Raw genomic sequence first — 22,168 nt, forward strand, 5'->3', positions numbered from 1 at the left:
GGAACCGATGATTAAAAATGATATTCGCAAACTCTTCCAGAACATCGTGGAAGATACACTCAAAACATTTTTCAGTTTATCAAGATGGAATCTTAAAAAAAAAAAATTGTAGAGTAAGCTCCAACATGTAAAGAGCTTGCAAGTCATCATACAATCTTTACAAAAAGACAAAATCCAAGCAATCCTAAAGCCAATAATTTTTTTCTTAGATGCACCAGAGAATTGAGATCACAGAGCAAAACAGCTTCCCAAATCTGGACACACATGCAAGTATAAAGAATCACAGCCAAGATCAGATTATCGGAGGCAGAAGACCCTGGAGCCAGGAACTGGTAGAAAGACTTAAATGTTGATTTTGACAAATGGCTTGATCTGTGGACAAACTGGGGAATTGAAACCATCTGGGGATCCAGAGATGAGAGGTTCGCGGTACTTTCATGGGTGTCACATTCAGGACTCCACCCCCCTTACCCTGCGCCACTCAGTACGTTGTTGTGATAAAGAGTAGAAAAAAAAAATTATTCCAATCATGAGTAGGGGGAGAAGAAAATTTTTTTGAAATTTTCTCAGATTATTCTTTATATCTGGAAAAACCTCCTTTCCAATGAAAAAGACCTCTCTCACCTGAGGAAGAGTAATTAGCCAACTTCAGCTCCCTTTAATCTTCTCATGTGAAGTAGAAAGGGAGAAAAGAGAAAAGGCTAAAAAATATCTTAAAAGGTCACAGCTCAGGGACACCTGGGTGGCTCCACAGTTGAGCATCTGCTTTCATGCTCAGGGCATGCTTGATCCCAGAGTTGTGGGATCAAGTCCCACTTTGGGCTCCCTGTGCAGAGCCTACTTCTTCCTCTGCCTATGTCTCTGTCTCTCTGTCTCTCATGAATAAATAAAATATTTTTTAAATAAAAATTTTTAAAAAACCAAAAGGTAACAGCTCAGAGATTCAGAGTCACTAAAACAAAAACAAATCCAATACTACAGTCTAAAGAGACAAAGCATCAGAGCCTGATTCAGATAGAACACTGATTTTGGAATTATCAGGGAGCTTGAAATAACTATGATCAATATATTTAGGAATCTAAAGGAAAAGTAGGCAACATGCAAAAACAGATGGATAATATATACAAAGAAATGAAAGCACTCAGAATTAAAAAGAAATTCAAGAAATAAACAATATAAAAGAAATGAAGAATGCATTGAAAGCTTACTGGTAGACTGCACAAAGCCAAAAGAAGAATCAGGAGGCTTGAAGATATGGTGATAGAAAGTTCCTAAACTAAAAAGTAAAGACAACTAAGGAATTAAAAAAAAATGGAAGAGAATACCTAAGCCCTGTGGGACAATTATAAAAGATGGAACATATACTTAATGGGTATACAAAGAGAAGAAAAGAAAGCAAAAAAAAAATAATAATGGCTAATAATTTTCTAAAATTAATAGTAGACATAAAACCACATATCCAGAAGGCTCAGCAAACATGAAGTAGGGATAAATATTTTTAAAAGTTTATTTAAAAAATAAATTTTGAAGGAAGTCAGAGAAAAAACCATGCAAAGAAGAACAAGGGTAAGAATTCTACCAGACTTCTCTTTGCAGACTATGTAAATAAGAAGAAAGTCATATGAAATATTTAAAGCATTGAAGGAAAAAAAAAAGAACTAGAATACTGCATTTAACAAACGTATTCTTCAAAAGTAAAGAAGAATTAAAGAATTCATCAAACAAAAACTGAAGGTATTTATCATCTGTAGACCTTCCTTGAAAGAAATGTTCAAAGTTCTCCAAAGATAAGGAAAATTATATGAGGAAGAGTGTCGGAGAAAGGATAAAGTAAATACCAAACTTTTTTCTTCTTATTCTTAATCAATCAATAGATAACTGTCCAAATTAATGAGAAACAATATATTTTATCATTATAACTTTGGATAAGTGAAATGAGTGATATCGTTATGAGGGATGGGAGGGAATAATTGAGAACATTGTTATAAAGTGCCTATATAAAAAGTGAAATGCTATAGTGTTGTTTGAAAACATATAGTTATGAATATGTATTCTGAGCAACCACTAAAAGTTTTTGTAAAAGAAATGTGATTTATATGCTAAGAGAAGAGAGAAAAGGGAATCATATAACACGTTTGATTAAATCTTGAGAAGGGAGGAAAGAGGGAAAAGACATGAAGAAACAAAGAATAAGAGTAATGAACAGTAAATGATTACAAACATGATAGATATTAATAAAACTACACCTGGGATTACTTTAAATATCAATAGACTAAATAACAAAAAAGCTGTCAGAGTGGATAATAAATAAGACTTGGTTTTTGTCACCTACAAGAAACTCACATTGGTTATAAAGCCACAGATTCAAAGTAAAGAGAGAGAGATACATCATGCTAATGTGGAATCAAAAGAAACATGGATTTGTTATTTATTTATCATATCCTTGATCATTTATCATGATATATTTATCACTTATATCATTTATCATTTATTATAATTTTAGACAAAGCAGATTTCAGAATAAGGAAACTTATCAAGGATAATAAGTATTATGTAATAAGAAAGTGGTCAGTTTCTAAAAAGATATCAGAATCTTGAACATGTATGGACCTAACAATAAAGAGTCAAAATATATGATCTAAAAATGGTAGAAATGTAAGGTAAAATATACAAATCAACTATTATAACTGAAGCCTTTAACATATCTGTTAGTAATTGACAGATCTAGCAAACAGAAAATCAGTACAGATATAGTTGAACTGGGCAGCACCATCGGACAAATGAACCTCATTGATATTTATAGAATATTTCATTCAACAGCAGCAAAATACATTCTCTTCAAGCTCACATGTAAAAGATGACCTCAATGTGGGCTGTGAAACACCTTAACAAATTTAAAAGAATAGGAATCATTCAAAACATGGTACTTTCTTGAATAATCTCTATAGCTGAAGACGATAAATTTGGGATTCAGGTGATCTTTGCAGTGCAATGTGTGTACAGTAATGGATTGTGCAGGTGAGCTGTTCAGAACTTAGATTCCTTTTTGTGTATCCTGGGCTGAGTATGCTCTGTTTCAGACATCCACCTGTGACTCATTTTGAAGACATTCTGTGGAATCCTGAACCAGTACACATAGACAAACATCAAATTTAAACAATCATATTGCCTTGAATTCCATACCACAACAACCACCACTTACGCTTTAGCTGCATTTTGTCAAGAAAAGTCCTATGGAAGCTCTACCTCCTGGAGTCCAGACAGCTCTGCAGTGCAACATACACTCCAGAATTTTTGTGTAGAGTCAGGCTGAAGCTACATTGTAAGGGCCATAGCCCAACACCATATACTTACATGGCTTGATCACCTTTCTTTCACTGGTTCTGGCATTATCCTACAGATTTCTCTGAGAACATTTCCTTGAAGATATTATTGGGACATGTAACTTTGTCTATGGATTTGCTTCTGGACAACACTGCTTATGGCACACATGCCAATGACCAACATTTAAATAAAAAGAACAATACTACACCAACTCTTCCACATGATATAATGAGAAGAAGATTTTCTCTTAATTTTAAGAGTTCAGTATAACCTTAATATCTAATCCTGACAAAGACATTCCAAGGAATATTATAGAAAATCATCACTCATGAACATAGATGCAAAAATATTAAATAGTTGGCAATTCAAATCAAGATGTATATAAAATACACAAAATAGTTGGCTCTTGGTTGTGATGTTTTACTAGTTGGTTAAATCTATGAAAATCTTAAGGGCTCTTGGAAATACCTTGAGCATGATTCAAATGTTTTCAAAACACTCAGTTGAGGACGACGTTAACTCATATGCAATGCAACTTGAAAGATAAAAAGGGGTTTATGGCACACTCAACCTCCCTCTCTACCACTACTATTGAAATAATGAAACCCCAGATATAAACAATTTATGTCAATGAATATATAAGTTTGTGCATTTATGTACTTTCTCCCTTTATTCCAGTGGTAGACCAAATGCAGGAAGTGGTTAATTCTAAGAGAATATCACAAAAATGCATCACAGAGTAGGCAAGTACATCTTGGATGTGAAAAAAGCTGAGTGTTTCCCATGTGTTTATGGAGAGAGAGTAAGAAGTAGTAGTTGTCAACATGTGAAAGTTTATTTTGATTGCCTAACTCTAGATAATTGCAAAGTGTAATTCTGGATGTAGAGATAGATAAATTGATATGAGGCACAGAAACTGTGTAGGCCATAAGTAGAAGTTTATGCTTTATCTTGTGGGAATTGGGGTAATGGTGTATGCTATCCAGGGTGATTATATGTTTCTCTCTGCCTGAGGTTGTCACAATTTCTTCCTTCTGTGCTTGCATCCATGTTCACAACAACCTCTCCTCTTCATAATTACATTGGCTTGTACAGTAAATTTTTTGGTTATTCATCTATGAAGGTCTTTAGGATAACAATATCTCTGACCTGTAACTAGACTGATAGGGGAAAGGTACTGGGGAAAAAAAAAAAAAAAACAAAAAAACACCCAAACACCCACAGAAGATCAGATGACACTGAATTGTACAAACCCTGGGAGAGAGTGCAACAATTGTCCTCCTGTTGCTTTATAAGCTTAAAACCAGAAGGTAAGAGATTCACAAACTAGGCTCCCAGGATCATAAAAGCCTGACTTTGTATTTAGAACTGTAGAGTCACACCCTGATATTTCATCAAGAAGGTAACACAATAAAAGCTAAAGTCCATCACAAAGCAAAGTGGCTGACAGTTTCCACCAAAGGGAAGATGCTCCTACCCACTGAGAATGGAGTGAGGAGGGGTCTGCTCTGTGTTTTTCTCTAAAATTGGCATAGGCTGCCTGACGGAGCAGACCAGCATCTGGGGCTCAGCCACAGAAAGCTACAAAGTTGGTTGAACACTTCAGGTGTCTTCTATTCCACTTTCTGCAGCCTCTCCCCCAGGCACCTTCAAAGGTCCGAAGCCTCCCCCATTCCCCCTCCCCATGACCACCCCTTCTCAGACCTTCCCTTCCCTGTAGGGCTTACACACTACCTAACTCATCTCTAATTCTCTCCTTCTAATCACAACCTCCTTTCCTTTAGAGCAGCTGATATGATGTGTTATGAAAACATGAACGACAACGGCAATGACAAACTAAAATTGGATGAATTTCTCTTTGTTTTCTTCTTCTTTCTCTTTTCAACAAATGAATCAAAACATACCTATTTAAAGGTCCCAACACTTCCCACTACAAGCAAGAAGGAACTCTGTAGAAGATGGACCAGTGGAAAACAACAGCCAAAATGCAACAGTAGAGTGTACACACAGCATACACCAGAAACACTTCCTGAAGTTGTTATTGTTGTTTTACTTTCTTCCTTTATATTCTGGACAAGATGATGAGACAGAGAAATTCAGCCCCCAAAAGAAAGAACAGGAGGTAGTACTCACTGCCAGGTATTCAATCAATACAGATATACAAAAAGATTGTGATCATACCATGCTTATTTTCAGACCATAATGATATGAAACTTGAAGTCAATTGCAATAAGAAATTTGGAAGGACCACAAATACATGGAGGTTAAAAAAAATTCTACTAAGGAATGAATAGGTCAACCAAGAAATTAAAGAGGAATGAAAAAAATATATATGGAAGCAAATCAAAAGGAAAACACGACAGACAGTTCAAAATCTTTGTGATATAGCAAAGGTGGTCCTAAGGGGGAAGTATATATAGTAATACAGGCCTTTCTCAAGATGCAGGAAAAGTCTCGAATACATGTTTTAACCTTATTCCAAAATGAGTTGGAAAAAGAACAGCAAATAAAGCCTAAATCCAGCAGAAGAAGAGAAATAATAAAGACTAGAGCAGAACTCAATGTTATAGAAAAAAAAAAAAACAGATCAATGAAACTAGGAACTGGTTCTTTGAAAGAATTAGTAAGATTGATAAGCCTCTAGCTAGACTTATCAAAAAGAAAAAAAGGACCCAAACAAATAAAATCATGAATGAAAAAGGACAGATCACAGTTATGAGCATTTATATGCCAACAAATTGGGCAATCTGAAAGGAATGAATAAATTCCTAGCAACATATAAATTACATATATATATATATATATGACCAAAATTGAAACAGGAAGAAATAGAATACACAATGGAATATTATCCAGTCATGAAAAAAGCATGAAATCCTGCCATTTGCAATGATATGGATGGAGAGTATGACACTAAGTGAAGTAAGTTAGAGAAAAACTACTACGGTATTATTTCACTTATATGTGGAATTTAAGAAACAAGCAAAGGGAGAAAGACGAATCAAGAAACAGACTTCTAGCTATAAAAAAACAAACCGATGGTTATCAGAGGGGAGGTAGGTGGAGGGATGGTGAAATAGGTGATGGAGATCAAGGAGTGCATTTGTCATGATGAGCACCAGGTGATATATGGACATGTTGAATCACTACATTGTACACCTGAAACTAATATACTACTGTATGTTAACTGACTGGAATTAAAGTTTTTAAAAAAGAATTGGTCTCATGAAGACAAACTATAAATTTTCTGTCAAACTCAGCTGAACCTAACATAAATACATGCACGTAAACACAATTTTTAAATACTACTTTAAAAAAGCTGCTGAAGCAAAACAGAGCTACTTACATCATAAATAAAATTCTGACTTACGTATTACATATGGGAACTATCAAAAATCAGTGAGAAAAAAGACCAAAAATCCCTTTTTAAAAAATTGACAAAAGGAATGGGAAAATAAAAAAATAAAACTGATTTTAAAATATATGAAAAATCATCAGACTCAAAAAAAGGGAAATGGGGATCCCTGGGTGGCGCAGCGGTTTGGCGCCTGCCTTTGGCTCAGGGCGTGATCCTGGAGACCCGGGATCGAATCCCACGTCGGGCTCCCGGTGCATGGAGCCTGCTTCTCCCTCTGCCTGTGTCTCTGCCTCTCTCTCTCTCTCTGTGTGACTGTCATAAATAAATAAAAACATTAAAAAAAAAGAAATATAGTTAATGTAATTAAATTTATAATAAAAACTATATATCACCTGTTAATGGTGGTAAAGAATAAAACTTTTGATAACAATTCATTGCAAGAAAGGACATGGGGCATGGTCATATATTATTGTTTGGAATTTAGATTGACGTAGGCAGCATAATTTATCATTTAAACCAGAGCACTTTTGCAAGTGAAACAAGCACTATTAGTAATAGTATTCATAATATTTTACAGATCTAACTAACCAGTACTCATGCCATTTATGGAATCATGACACTTTACCATGTTTTATTTGTGTCTTTCCAAATGGACGATAAACTCATTGACGGAAGGCATTATAAGGTTTTTTTCTTCTAACACCTAAACATTTAGTACTTTGCATGTAGTATGTGCTTTTTATTTTAAGATGAATTTTAAAATGGCTAATTAATTCACTAAAGGGACAAAGACACGGACCATATTAAATCGACCCAGTGCATTAGCATTTGGAATTAACACTAGGAGAGGCCAAGAAGTGAAATAGAGGTTATAGTAAACACATTTCCTGTCTTGAAGCCACCTTACCAATTAGAGGGCAAGGAAAAGAGAGTGATTTTGTGAGGTCAAATGGCAGTCGCAGGTATGTAGAGATGAAAGGGCCAGTCTATAAAAAGAAATTATGGGTAGGTGTCTGAGAACTTTCCAAACTGGGACATGAAATGACTGAAGCTCATTCACTCAAATTTTAAATAGATTTGGAATTTGGAATGAACTACTGTGGTTGGCAGAATAATGGCCCCCCAAAGATGTTCATGTTCTTAAGCCTGAGAAGCTATGAACACGTTGTGTTACACAAAAAGAAGGAATTAAGGTTGCTAATCATCCCACCTAAAATAGGGAGATTATCCTGGGATATCTGGGTAGTTTCAATACAATCACAAGGGTCTCTAAACAATGGAAGACAGAGGCAGGGGAATCACTGTCAGAGTGATGCACTGTGAAGCCCAAGTACATAGAACTTTTAGAAAGTAGAGGAAAAAGGCAGGAAAACAGACTCTCCCCTAGAAACCCCGGTGAAGAATGGCAGCTGTCCCAACCCGATTTCAGCCCAGGGACAGGCATTTCAGGCTTCTGATCTACTGGACTGTAATGTAATGGATTTGCGTTGTTTTAAGGCACTAAATTGGTGGTAACTTGTTATACCAGCTACACACATGCCCACTGGCAGTTATAACAGCAGTTAGTGTGATAAGTGACACACTCACCAGCATTATTGTTACAACACACTCTCATCTCTTGCCCTAAGAAAGGTAGAGAATAACCAAATACATTTCATTTAGAAAGAGGAGAAAATATGTGTGACGTGATGACTGAATCATGCTAATCATATTCATGTGTTTGCCTGGCACATAGTAAGCACCCTGGGATTGTTATTTATTCTCATAATTAGAAATGTTATCAGGTCTTGCAGTTGACACCAAGTAATAAACCAAGGAGTGTGGGGTCCTCCATGAGGCACAGGTCTTAGTAAATGACCCGTGGGGGACTTCTGGGGGTGCAGCTCAAGAGAGGATACACAAAACTCTTGTTCTTCTTTGCACCATTTAGACCCTGCTGTGTGTCTGGAAAGATTTTCTCTTCTTCTGGCAATGACATGTGTCCCTCAGGTCATCAGTATTGAGCGTAAGGGGAGAACAAATCAGTTGTATGAATTGAAGGAGCAATAAAGTTGACCCCATCCTCTGCCAAGCCATTTTCCAGGAGCAGCGCTGCTCAACGGATGGCTTTAAACTTCACCTTGTGTTACTCAGGGAGGTGAGAGAAGAATGCGACTTTCCAAAGCCCGACACTCAATATGCCACTTTTTTGACTTTTGGTTTATGGTTCTTTTTGACAATTTTTGCGGTTTTATCATGGGGGGCAGTGGTATTTGCCAAGGTCCTGACTCCAGCACTTTTTTTTTTTTTTAAATTTTAAAACTTCCTTTAAATTGTAGAGCTTCAGATTTACAGAAAAACTGCAAAAATGGTACTGAGAGTTGTCATATACCCCACACCCAGTAATCCCTTTTACTAATATCTCCTGTATGTTTGTTAAAAATTTGCAGGCCAGTATTGAAACATGACTAACTGGAGTTTATACTTTATTCATGTTTTCTTACTTCTTAACCTAATGCCTCTTTTCTGTTCTAGGATCATACACAGGCTAATGCCTTGTGTTTCTTAATTAGATTTTCTTAGGCTTGTTTTGGCTATAACAGTTTCTCAGACTTCATCTTTGATGACCTTGGTGGTTTTGAGGAGTGCAAGGCAGTTATTTTGAAGCATGTCCCTCAGTTGAGAGCTTTCTGGTGCCTGCCAGAGAGCAGTGTCAGGGCACCAGGATCTAGGGAGCTGGAAAAGTAGAGAATGGTCAAGATGCACAAACTTTATTTTGCCATTCTTGAGATTCAGGTCTGATGTCAGTGATCTTTTATTCTGACAATGACACACGTCCCTGTAAATAACATGGTGAGGAAATGAGGGCAAAAGGATCACATGCATGACATATAGAAGGCTTAAGCCTCATTTCATCTTCTCCCAGGCCCCCCATCTCACTTGGGAGCTTCCAGCATCATTGTTCTTTGGCTGTATTAACAATTAACTTGTTCTTCTCCCTGAAAACGAGAAGGGCAAGAGTGTTCTGGAACATGTAGACAGTTTTTTTTTTTTTGGTGTGTGCGAGTTAATGAGGCAACATGAAAACCAGTACGGGCAGAATGTGTTTATTACTGTGTTAAGCAAATATCCATGGAGATTTGGGAGTTTTCCCGAGACACACAGGGGTTTTCAAACAAGTTTGTAATAAGTTATATTCTCCCAATTTTCTCCATGATAAATACAAATATCAGACACATTACATCTGTCCGGCCCGATGGAGTTCCTCTCTCAACTCTATAATCCAGGCCAGCCTCACCTACTGAAGGCACCGTAAGGCATCAACAACACGAGGCCACTGGAACTTTTGTCACATCTGTTTCTCCCTCTGTGGAATTTTAATTTCTCAGCTCAAACCTTACCTACCTTCATGTTGCCTTTTTGACCCTCACAGGAAGGATTGATCTCTTTTTCATTTTGTATTCCCTCCTAAAGCAGTAGAGACTTCCAGTAGAGTACCAATAGCACAGTACTATACTTATGCAGCAGGCACAAATCTCATTTTCTCAATGGTACAGGCAAAACTCAAAGGCAACCTATAGAATGGGAAAATATATCTGTAAAAGACATACCAGATAAAGGGCTAGTATCCAAGATCTATGAAGAACTTATCAAACTCAACACCCCAAACACAAACAATCCAGTCAAGAAATGGGGAGAAGACATGAACAGACATTTCTCTAAAGAAGACCTACAGATGGGCAACAGGCACATGAAAAAAATGCTCCACATCCCTTGTCACCAGGGAAATACAAATCAAAACCACAATAAGATATCACTTTACACCAGTGAGAATGGCTAAAATTCACAAGACAGGAAACAACAAATGTTGGCAAGGATGTGGAGAAAGGGGAACCCTCTTGCACTGTTGGTGGGAATGCAATATAAGGGAATCTGGTTAAAAGCTTGGGCCAGAAGGAAGGGATACCTTACGTAATGTCCCTGAAAGCCGTCAACTCATCAGTACTTAAACTCTCAGTCTCTTATTTTTAGGAGTGAGGGAGCAGAGAAGATTGACTGAACTGAGGAAAATCATAGCAACAAAATGAATGTTAGCTAAAGGCATTCTGTTGCTTTTTCAAGGATTTTAAAATATTGCCAAATTGTCGGAGCCAATTACAAATCACTGATGCAGTGCTCTACGGAGTCCTGAGGGCTAAAGAACAAAGGTTACAGAAACTTATATGGCTTTAGGATGCATCACGTGCTGAATTTGGTTCATCTGGGTTAGAGATAAAACTTTAAAACTAATGCACCACTTGATGTTGATATAAAATAGCAGATGACCTTGTATCTTATTTCAAGACTTATTCTTTTTGGAGCCAGACCAAAAGACAGGGAAAGAGAGAGACTTCTCCCATAGTCGCTTCTCAGAATCTTTTCAGATATTAGAGCTACCGGCCATGTTCTATCCTTATTGACTAAGCTTCAAAACCTAGAAAATATATTCATTGTTCCATCATTTTCAAGCGTATACCATCATGAGTAATAATGTAACAATATCTACATAACAGGTAATCAGCCTATGAAACTCTGGGTAGGGTCAAAGTGAAGTTGATATTATAAGAATTTAATAAAGCTCTTTAAAATATCAGAATTCATTACAAAGCTTAATATAAAATAAAAGCATTGTAGCTATGAGTATTATAAACCACCATATTGATGCGTAAATATTATGGTGATTAACCAGGGCTTGGAAAGATCTATGCCATTGATGATAACTTTTAGATATCTTAAAATTATGACTCATGCAGATACAAAATGAGTACCTATTAAAAACGATATTTTAATTAATTCAATGAAGACACCAGGCACACATCACAACTTCTTTAGTAGAGAATCCAAAGGACCAATATAATAAAAACAGCTCAAAGACGAGCAGTAGAGAATGTGCTGAATGTAGGCGATGCATAATTGTAAAATATTTCAAAGACAATTAAAGACTAGGCTCAGATAAACTAGAAGTGTAAGCAGATGACCTGAAGAGTGTCTTTTAGGCTATATAACAGGTTTTTGTTTTGTTTTTGTTTTTGTTTTTGTTTTTAAGTGAAGTGAATATTTTTTTCTAGAGTGAAAGGAAAGACAGGGTGAAGATAAAGTTCTTTACTCTTCAAACCATAAGGTGAATTATATCTGTAGGTATATAGAGGTGGATGGATGAGCTAATTGGAAAGCTTTAGTAGATACAGTTAGAGCAACAACAATAATAAAAATTAGCAGTCAGAAGCGAAGTATCTCAAAAATAGGGTATCATGTTTTTGAGGCTTAACAATCAGATATTTAGAAGGATGGGAGATATGCAAAGTGATGATTGTGTTTGCTACAATCAAAATGCACCAGTTTGTTTGACACATGTACACGTTCATCCAATTTTAGTTTGTTGTTGCTGCTGCTGTTCATGTTTTCTTTTTTTTTTTTCTTTTGCCTGGTGTTCATGTTTTCATAACACATCATATCAGCTGCTCTAAAGGAAAGGAGGTTGTGATTAGAAGGAGAGAATTAGAGATGAGTTAGGTAGTGTGTAAGTCCTATAGGGAAGGGAAGGTCTGAGAAGGGGTGGTCATGGGAAGGGGGAAGAGGGGAGGCTTCAGACTTTTGAAGGTGCCTGGGGGAGAGGCTGCAGAAAGTGGGATGGAAGACAACTGTAGTGTTCGATCAACTTTGTAGCTTTCTGTGGCTGAGCCCCAGATGCTGTTCTGCTCCATCAGGCAGCCTATGCCAATTTTAGAGAAAGACACAGAGCAGACCCCTCCTCACTCCATTCTCAGTGGATAGGAGCATCTTTCCTATTGGCTCAAGCTCTCGGCCACTTAGCTTTATGATGGGCCCATTGACCCACTATGAAGGAACTTTTTAGAATTTCTAAGAGAAAGTTAGTTTTCTTTGAGCCTATTAGGACAGCTGCCTAGGAAACACGATCTTCACAGAAAATGAAATTTTTACAGAGAATGCGCAATTGGTACATTTTTAAAATGTTCAAAAGAATTTAGATTAACAAATAGACGGGAATCACATGTTTTAACATCAAGGAATGCCGGGAATTGGGGCATTGAGTGATACCTTAAGGACAGGATGGTTTTCCTTCAGGCTACTCTTTTGCAAAGCAGATATACAACCTACACTCTCTTGGTGAGGCATAGATCAGGCTTTCAGTTTGAACAAAGTTTATGTAAAGTCCTGCTGACTTGCAAAGAAATCCAAAATGGCTTCCTTCAAATATCAGGCCTTTAGAGAATTTTTCCCTCCACTGGCTTTAGCTTTTATTGTTTCTCCTCCTCGCATAAATAATAAATTTCCAGGTATGGTTCTACAGTTCCAAGTAACAGTGGGGATTTAGTTTGAAATTTCTGCATTTTGGTTTCACGTTTATGATGCAACAGGAGAGCAGTTGCCCTCTTGCTGGGGTTTGCATCACACACCATTCAGTATCATCAGATCTTCTGTGGGTGTTTGAGTATTTGTTTCAGTACCTTTCCCCTCTCCCCTCTCCCCTATCAGCCTAACTTTACTGGGCCAGACCTATTTACCCAAAACCCCTTGGTAGTGGTGGACCAAATAATTTATTGTACAAACCAAGGTAACTGTGAAGGTGAAGGGAAATAGGCTGTGATGACCTCAGGCAAGAGGAACATAAGATCACCTTATATAGCACGCAGTGTTCCCCCCAACTCCTTTAGGATAAAGTTCCCACTCCTACATTTGGTTTATGAAGCCTGTCTGTCTTTGTTTCCAGGCTTCTCTCTGTGTCCTTAGCTGCTGTGCATAATTAGGCAACCAAACCAAGATCTTTCACATGCCTGATTTCCTTCTGCCGGGATGGTGTTACCTCTTACCTTCCCCAAACACACACCAGAGAAGCACACATTTAGCTTTTGATTTACTTCCTAAGAATTACTCAACTGCTCTGTGAATTCACCACTGAGATAAAGAGAAAAAGGTAAATATGAATGCACATGCATGTAACTTCCTATGCATAGATTGCCTCTCTATAGCCATTTATTCATTTATTGCCTTAATGGTGAGTGGCTAGGAAAAAAGGGAGAGTTCACCATATGCATAACTCCTACATTTTAAGATTGTTTTCATTTAGATAAGAATTTAACATAGATTTCCCCGTTTGAAAGGCTTTCTGTATTTGTTAATGTCTCCTTATTTCTAAATATTTTCTGTTTTATTTGAGTCTTATTTGATATCTGGGTTGTTTAGAGACTTTTTAAGTTTTTAACCTAATTGTGATGGGGTCTGAGAATATGGTCATGATGTTATAATCCTATAAAATGTCTTGAAATTAGAGTTATTGCATAGCATGTAATCAATTCATTGTGTATGTCCACATGCACTTCAAAAGAGTACATATTCTTTAATTGTTGGATGAAACAGCCTACTTATACCATTAACTGAGCTTATTAATGTGCTGTAAAAATCTTCCACATGTTTCCTGAAACTTTTCTCAACCTGATTTCTTCATTATAGTAAAGGCGTATTAGAATTCTCTTATATTAATGTTATACCTTTGTCAGTTTCTTGGAGTTCTGTTTCAGTTTTTTTCTTTCCTATTTTGAGGTGGTTTATTAGAGTATGGAACTGATCTATCATCTAGGTGCATAAATTTTGTATCTTTATGTAGTGACTTTACAGAAATGATTTTTGCCTTGAGTCTATTTTGATTAATAGCGATATAGCTATGTCAGCTTAGTAATTTCCTGAAGTATCTTTGTCACATATTGAATGCCATAATTTTTGTGTACTATATTTTAGATTTTATTTTTGTGACTAATATATGGATAGATATTTAAGAATCCTATTAGACTATATTTATTTTATTTTGATACTATCTCTATCTTTCTCTAAATATATATATTTTATTATATATTTATATATTTATAAATATATTTAAATATTTACAATATATAATATATATTATTTATATATATATCTATATATATATTTTTTTTTGAGAGAGAGAGAGAGAGAACTTGGAAGTGGCACGGGATGGGGGAGGTAGAAGGGGCAGAGAGAGAGAGACAGAGAGAGAGAGAGAGAGAATCTTGAGGATCCACGCTCAGAAAAGAGCCTGACACAGGGCTCGATCTCACAACCCTGAAATTATGACCTGAGCCAAAATCAAGAGTCAGATGCCCAAACTGGGTGACTGAGTGACCCAGGTGCCACTCTTTTGAAGCTACATTAAAACAACTTTTTATTTTGGTTCTATTTATGAGAACTACTTCCTGTTTTTTAAAATGAGGTAAAAAATGCATAACATTAAATTTACCATCTTAACCATTTTTAAGTGTACAGTTCAGTAGTAGTGTTAAATATCTTTACACTGTTGTGCAACAGGTCACTAGAACTGTTTTCTCTTGCAGTCCTGAAATTCTATACCAACTAAATACTAATTTCCTCTCTTCCTTTAGCCCTTGCCAATAGTTTTCTACTTTCTATTTTTATGATTTTGACTACCTTAGATACTTCATATGAGTAAAATCTAACACAATTTGTTCTTTTGTGACTTATTTTGCTTAGCATAATGTCATCAAGTTTCATCCATATTGTAGCATGTAACAGAATTTCCTTATTTTTAAGGGGTGCATAATATTTGAAAAAAAATATATGATTTCATCATCCATTTATCTATTGTTGGACATTTGGGTTGTTTTGTATAAAATTCCAAGTTTTGTCCACTGAAGAAATCTAGTCCTCAGATTGTGGTATTGAAAAATCACCATCATTAAAATAAATAAGATATTGAAGAAAAACCAGGGATTTTGGGGTGAATAGGTAATTCCAGATCTCTTTCAGGGAATGTGTAAGATGAGCTTGGAATATATTGACATACCAGATTGTAAGGAAGATCTCAATGACTTTCAGAGTCATATCAAGAAGACTGAAAGGAGCTTCCACTGGCCCAAAGAGGGAATAGTGAACTACTTTAATAAGAAATTAATCAGGGGTTCCTGGGTGGTTAAGTATCCAGTTTTGAATTTGCTCAGGTCTTGATGTGAGATCAAGTCCTGCATCAGGCTCTGCGTTGAGCATGAAACCTACTTAAGATTCCCTCTTTCCTTCTCCCTCTACCCCTCCCCCACACTAGCTCAAGCGCTCTTTCTCTCTTTAAAAAAATTAATGAATAAAATAAGCTTGAATTCTCAAGTCTGTATTGATATTTTTTTATATTGATATTTTTTAATTAATTGGTTACATTCTGAAGATAACAAGGAATCAATTCATTATCTTGAAAAGTGGTATTAAATAAAAGAAAATAAATATTTTATCTTGCCTTAAATGAAGCATGCCATTATTTAACTAAATAATATATAAAGATAACCATACTGTATACAATTTTTTTTAGAATAACAATATGAACACCATCACCACTAATTTTGATTACTAACGACAGTCTTTTTACTCTTTTTTTTCTTCCTTCATTTATCTGGTTGGACTTTATCTACAATGTTATTTATTTATTTATTTTTGGTTTGTTTGTTTTGTGGCGAATGGGTTCTTTTTTTTTTTTTATTGGAGTTCATTTTGCCAACATACAGAATAACACCCAGTGCTCATCCCATCAAGTGCCCCCTTCAGTGCCTGTCACCCAGTCACCCCCACTCCCCCGCCCAACTCCCCTTCCACTACCCCTAGTTCGTTTCCCAGACTTAGGATTCTCTCATGTTCTGATATTTCCCACTCATTTTTTTCTCCTTTCCCCTTTATTCCCTTTCACTATTTTTTACATTCTCCAAATGAATGAGACCATGTAATGTTTGTCCTTCTCTGATTGACTTACTTCACTCAGCATAATACCCTCCAGTTCCATCCACGTCGAAGCAAATGGTGGGTATTTGTCGTTTCTAATAGCTGAGTAATATTCCATTGTATACATAAACCACAGCTTCTTTATCCATTCATCTTTCGATGGACACCGAGGCTCCTTCCACAGTGTGGCTATTGTGGACATTGCTGCTAGAAACATCGGGGTGCAGGTGTCCTGCCATTTCACTGCATCTGTATCTTTGGGGTAAATCCCCAGCAGTGCAATTTCTGGGTCATAGGGCAGGTCTATTTTTAACTCTTTGAGGAACCTCCACACAGTTTTCCAGAGTGGCTGCACCAGTTCACATTCCCACCAACAGTGTAAGAGGGTTCCCTTTTCTCCACATCCTCTCCAACATTTGTGGTTTCCTGCCTTGTTAATTTTCCCCATTCTCACTGGCGTGAGGTGGTATCTCATTGTGGTTTTGATTTGTATTTCCCTGGTGGCAAGTGATGCAGAGCATTTTCTCATGTGCATGTTGGCCATGTCTATGTCTTCCTCTGTGAGATTTCTGTTCATGTCTTTTGCCCATTTCATGATTGGATTATTTGTTTCTTTGCTGTTGAGTTTAATAAGTTCTTTATAGATCTACAGTATTAGAAATGCCCTTACCTACTATATCCTCCCCCTTTGTAACCATTCCTGAACATTAATTTTACAGTAACAATATATTCAATAATGTTAATCAGTATATATAATGTCTATTAAATTTTAGTTTTATGAAGCTCATTCTCTTCGAGATTCCTTAGGGTAAGCACTCTTGGTGCAATACACGGAGTCATTATATGTTGAAAAATTCTGGATAATAAATTATTTACTCACATATTTTCATTAAGTATGCTACATATGTATTATATTTTCTTCTGACATAAAGATGATCATTAAATCTGATAATAATTTAATTTATTTTCCTCATAAGCCAAATGGTCTTTTTGCCTGAACATGTAAATAATTTCTTTTCCTTTGTTCTTTACAGTACAGTAATTTACAAGAATATAACTTGTTGGCTATTCTGGTTCAACATTTTCAGATTCACAGAACAATCTTTCATTATGTGTTTGCAAGGTTTTTTTTAATTTCAGGAAAATTTCTTTGATTACAGTTTTTAATATTTTTGTTACCTTGTTTTAATTTTCTTAAATGACTGCTTATTGTCCACATTTGTCTTTTCTTTGCCTATCTTTAATATTTGTCATATTCTTTTGAATACTATTTATTTCTTTTTGATATTTAAATTTTTATTCCTTTTTTATTTCCACATTGCATTTTTTCATATAAATGGCTTTTGTTTGTTTCTTCTATTTAGTTTCCTTGTCTACGTTGTATAGTTATTTTGTATAGGCTTGGGACCTTGATACCTTTCTTTACCATTTTTTTGTTTTTTTTTTAACTTGTAGAGACAGTTCAGATATTTGCTTCTAATATCACAGGGTTCCTTCTTTAGTTTTTATAAAGTGTTGAAAAATAGAATGGCTTGTTTTCACATATTTTCTGATTGGGTAGTAACTTCCACTGGCCCCAAATAGGGAATTTGGAGCTACTTTATTATTTTTCAAGATTGTTTTGGCTATTTGGAGCCCCTTGCAATTCCATATAAGTTGAAAGATTGGCTTTTCAATTTTTGTGTAAAAGACTGTTGGAATTTTGATAGGAATTGCATTCAATCTATAGATTACTTTGAGTAGTATTGACATCTTGATAACATTAAGTCTTCCTATCCATGAGCAGGTGATGTCTTTCTATTTTTTAATGTCTTCTTTAGTTTATTTCTGGAGTTTTTTTGTAGTTTTCAGCATGCAAGCCTTTCAACTTCCTTGGTTAGATGTATTTCTAAGTATCTAAGTCTTTTAGTTGCTATTGTAAATAGAATTACTTTCTTGGTTTTCAGATTGTAACTGGTAGTGAACAGCTTATTTTATTTGTTGATCTTTTACTCTGCAACTTTGCTGAATTATTTTACTAGTTCTGGTATCTTTCTTGTAGGTTTATTGAGTTTTCTATAAATCAGATCATGTCATTTGCAAATCAGTATAGTTTTGCCTCTTCCTTTCCAATTTGGATGACTTTTAGTTTCTTTTCTTATCTGGTAGCTCTATCTAGAACTTCCAGTACAATGTTAACCCACTAGCATTAAAAGTAGGATCTTTGTCTTGTCCCTGATTTATTTATGTTTTATTTGCAACACCTCACTGGTATAATGCATTAATGCTAATATTGTTTGTGGTGTGTCTTAGTCTGCTGTTAAAAAACAAAAACAAAAACAAATGATAGACTGAATAGCTGAAGCAACAAGCATATTTCTCATAGTTTTGGAGTCAAGAAAATCCAAGATCATGGTTCAGGAGATTTGCTGTTTGGCAAGGGCCTGCTTCCTGGCTCATAGAGAGCCATCTCCTTACTGTGTCCTCACATGGCAGTAGGGGCAAAGGAACTGTTTGAGGTCTTGTTTACAAGGGCACCATCCCACTCATGAGAGGGCTTCATTCTCATGACCCGATCAACTTCCCAGAGCTCACTTTCTAACACAGCCACTTCCTAACACACTTCACAACACACTTGATCATTAAGTTTTCAACATCTGCATTTTGGGGGAACACAAACATTCAGTCCATAATAGGATTTAAAGAAATATTTGTGTGCACATACCATTAAGAGATCGAGATTCAGGGATGCCTGGATGGCTCAGCAGTTGAGTGTCTGCCTTTGGCCCAGGGCCTGATCCTGGAGTCCCGGGATGAAGTCCCACATCGGTCTCCCTGCATGGAGCCTGCTTCTCCCTCTGCCTGTGTCTCTGCCTCTCTCTGTGTGTCTCTCATGAATAAATAAAAAATCTTAAAAAAAAAAAAAAGATCGAGATTCATGCCCACTATGTAAATTCAGTCTGGTGTTTCTAGGAGTATGGAATAAGTCTATACTTTTTTTAAAAGATTTTATTTATTTATTCATGAGACACACACACACACACACACAGAGAGAGAGAGAGAGAGAGAGAGAGGCAGGCAGAGACACAGGCAGAGAGAGAAGCAGGCTTCATGCAGGGAGCCTGATGTGGGACTCGATCCTGAGTCTCCAGGATCACACCCTGAGCTGAAGGTGGTGCTAAACTGCTGAGCCACCCAGGGATCCCCAAGTCTATACTTCTTTTTAGGAGGGTGTAAAGAAAGGGAAATTGATCAACTTATTTGTGAGAGATCACAACAAACAACCTGGAAGTGACTGAGCTAGAAATTAAAAGCAGGAAAAGTATTTGATAAGCAGGTAGGATCAGAGAACTTGAGGAGCTCATTCTAGGAAAAGAAATATGATGAAAGCTCTAGAGGGCTTATATGGCTTTTTGCTATAGGATAACTTCCAGCCATTGAAGCTGGCCTGGATTGTAAGGTCAAAGGAGAGACTCTGTGAAGATGACTAGAAACATACAATACACTACTGAGAAATGTGAATTTTATCTTGGAGGGAATGGGAAAAAAATAAAGATGCTTGAGATGGTCTGATTTGGACAGAACTGAGGCATGGGAAGGGCATCCAAGGCTCCACAGGTATCAGTTGACTGAAAATGGTATCATGTGATGGAAACTTACGGGGAAACTGAGTGCATTTTGTTCTGAACTGAGTGCACAGTGTTTTTTTTTCTTTCTTTCCTTATTTTTTTTTTAAAGATTTTATTAATTTATTCTTGAGACACACAAAAAGAGGCAGAGACATAGGCATGAGGCTCCTCCTTCTCCCAGTGCAGGAGCCTGATGTGAAACTCTATCCCAGGGATCACGACCTGAGCCAAAGGCAGATGCTCAACCAGTGAACCATCCAGGCATCCCTGCATGGTGTTTTCTAACTTCACAAGCCAAAGGCCCAAAACTGCCAAACCAAACTATGACGTGAATAAAAGTCTTACCTTTCTTTCATGTAGTGAGTCAAACAAGATAAAGGTTAAAGACAGACATAAAGCGGTGCTGTTGACAGCTCTATAAAGTAGGAAAAGACCCACAGCCATTGAGTCTGGGAGAAGATGCTACCAGTTTTATCCTTCTTCCTACCAGTTTTATGCATCTGATCTGTTTTCCTTCCATGCTTAACAATGATGACCCAAGGGACATGGAAAATTGTGAAAGTTGGAGATCTTCAGAAACCAAGGCCCGTACCTCTAGAAATACAACATGGGACAAATTTTGAGGATATTTTCTCTCTCTCTAGCTCTTCAGATGTTTTAACCTTTGACTCCAGTCAGAGATCTAAAGTCCCCCTGTAGCCTCACTACATAGACCTGGATCTTTTTTGAAATATTCCATACTCTAAAGTTGCCTCTTTTCTTTGATCCCAGCAATAATGTTGACAATAATACTAAGAATGACAACTGCAACAGGGAATGTTCCATGTTTGCTTACCACGTGTTAGGCAAATTGCTATGATCTGATTAAAGAAATTCAGTCATTATATCAGATACTTCTGCTTATCTTTCCAAATATGAAAAAAAAAACAAAAAACCCATGTCAGACACATGGTATCTGGCTTTTGAAAGATTCCAGATACCTTTTCTAAGCTTCTTGGTATATGTTACCTTGACTATTTCTCCTAAAAACTTCTGATTAGGGCCTTCATCTTTACACAGCTGCAGCCTGATAACGTTATTTCTCTTTCTTCCCCATCCCTTTCCCCTTTCTGTGTGTGTGTGTGTGTGTGTGTGTGTGTGTGTGTGTGAGAGAGAGAGAGAAAGAGAGAGAGAGGGAGAGGTGTAGTGTGAGGGCAGAAACTTTGTTAACCTTAACTCTATTTTTCTCTCAGTCTTTGTCATCAATGACCACTCTAGATTTTAGTATTCAAACTTCATTGTTGCTGGTGGATTTGAGATTTCCCCCTTCCTAATATCCTTAGGCATTAATTAATCAATCAACTTGGTTATCCATTAATTTAATCAAAATATGTATTTAGCACCTCTACCTGCAAAGCACTGAGCACTTACAGGTTGCAAAGACAAAAAAAAAAAAAGTATGATGTCTTACAGTCTACTCGGAAATGCAGGCACACAAATTAAATTCAACTTGATACAAGAGTTATATAATTAGGGTAAATCTATTAATATTAGTTTATCCAGGACAGTTTGAGTTTAGGTATGTTATTAATAGTTTCTCTTTCACTTGTAATAGTGTTGCAGATTGAATAGTAAATAATATTACTAAGATATGCCCAAGGGATTCAGGGAAGACTTCAATGTAAGTGAATAAAAATGAAAAATTTATTTTTTTATTTTTTTTTAAATAAAAATTTTAATAGAGAAATTTAGGATAGACTTTGGAGTTAATGCTTTCAAGAGGCCCAATATATACTAATATTAGGCCCCTGATTATTCTTCTACTAAAAATCACTTTCTTTAAGTACCAATCTTTGGTAATGAGTTTGAGAATTGCAGGTTTATCGATTTGTGACTATTCTTTTATTTCCTAAGTCCTGACATAACGGACAAAAAATATCCAATTACTTGCATCTCTAAAGAATGTCAAAGTGATCAGCTTTGTGGATAGGGTCTCTCTCTGGTTGCAGCAAGCAGAAGTCCAATATCTGCACTCAATATTGCCTGCTACACTAGGCTACTTGGTCTAGATTGATTTTAAAAATTTACCACCATAAGAACAAAGTCACTGAACAATCATTAAAAA

Source organism: Canis lupus, chromosome 23 (genome assembly GCF_003254725.2).
Source record: "Canis lupus dingo isolate Sandy chromosome 23, ASM325472v2, whole genome shotgun sequence".
NCBI classification, from domain to species: Eukaryota; Metazoa; Chordata; class Mammalia; order Carnivora; family Canidae; genus Canis; species Canis lupus.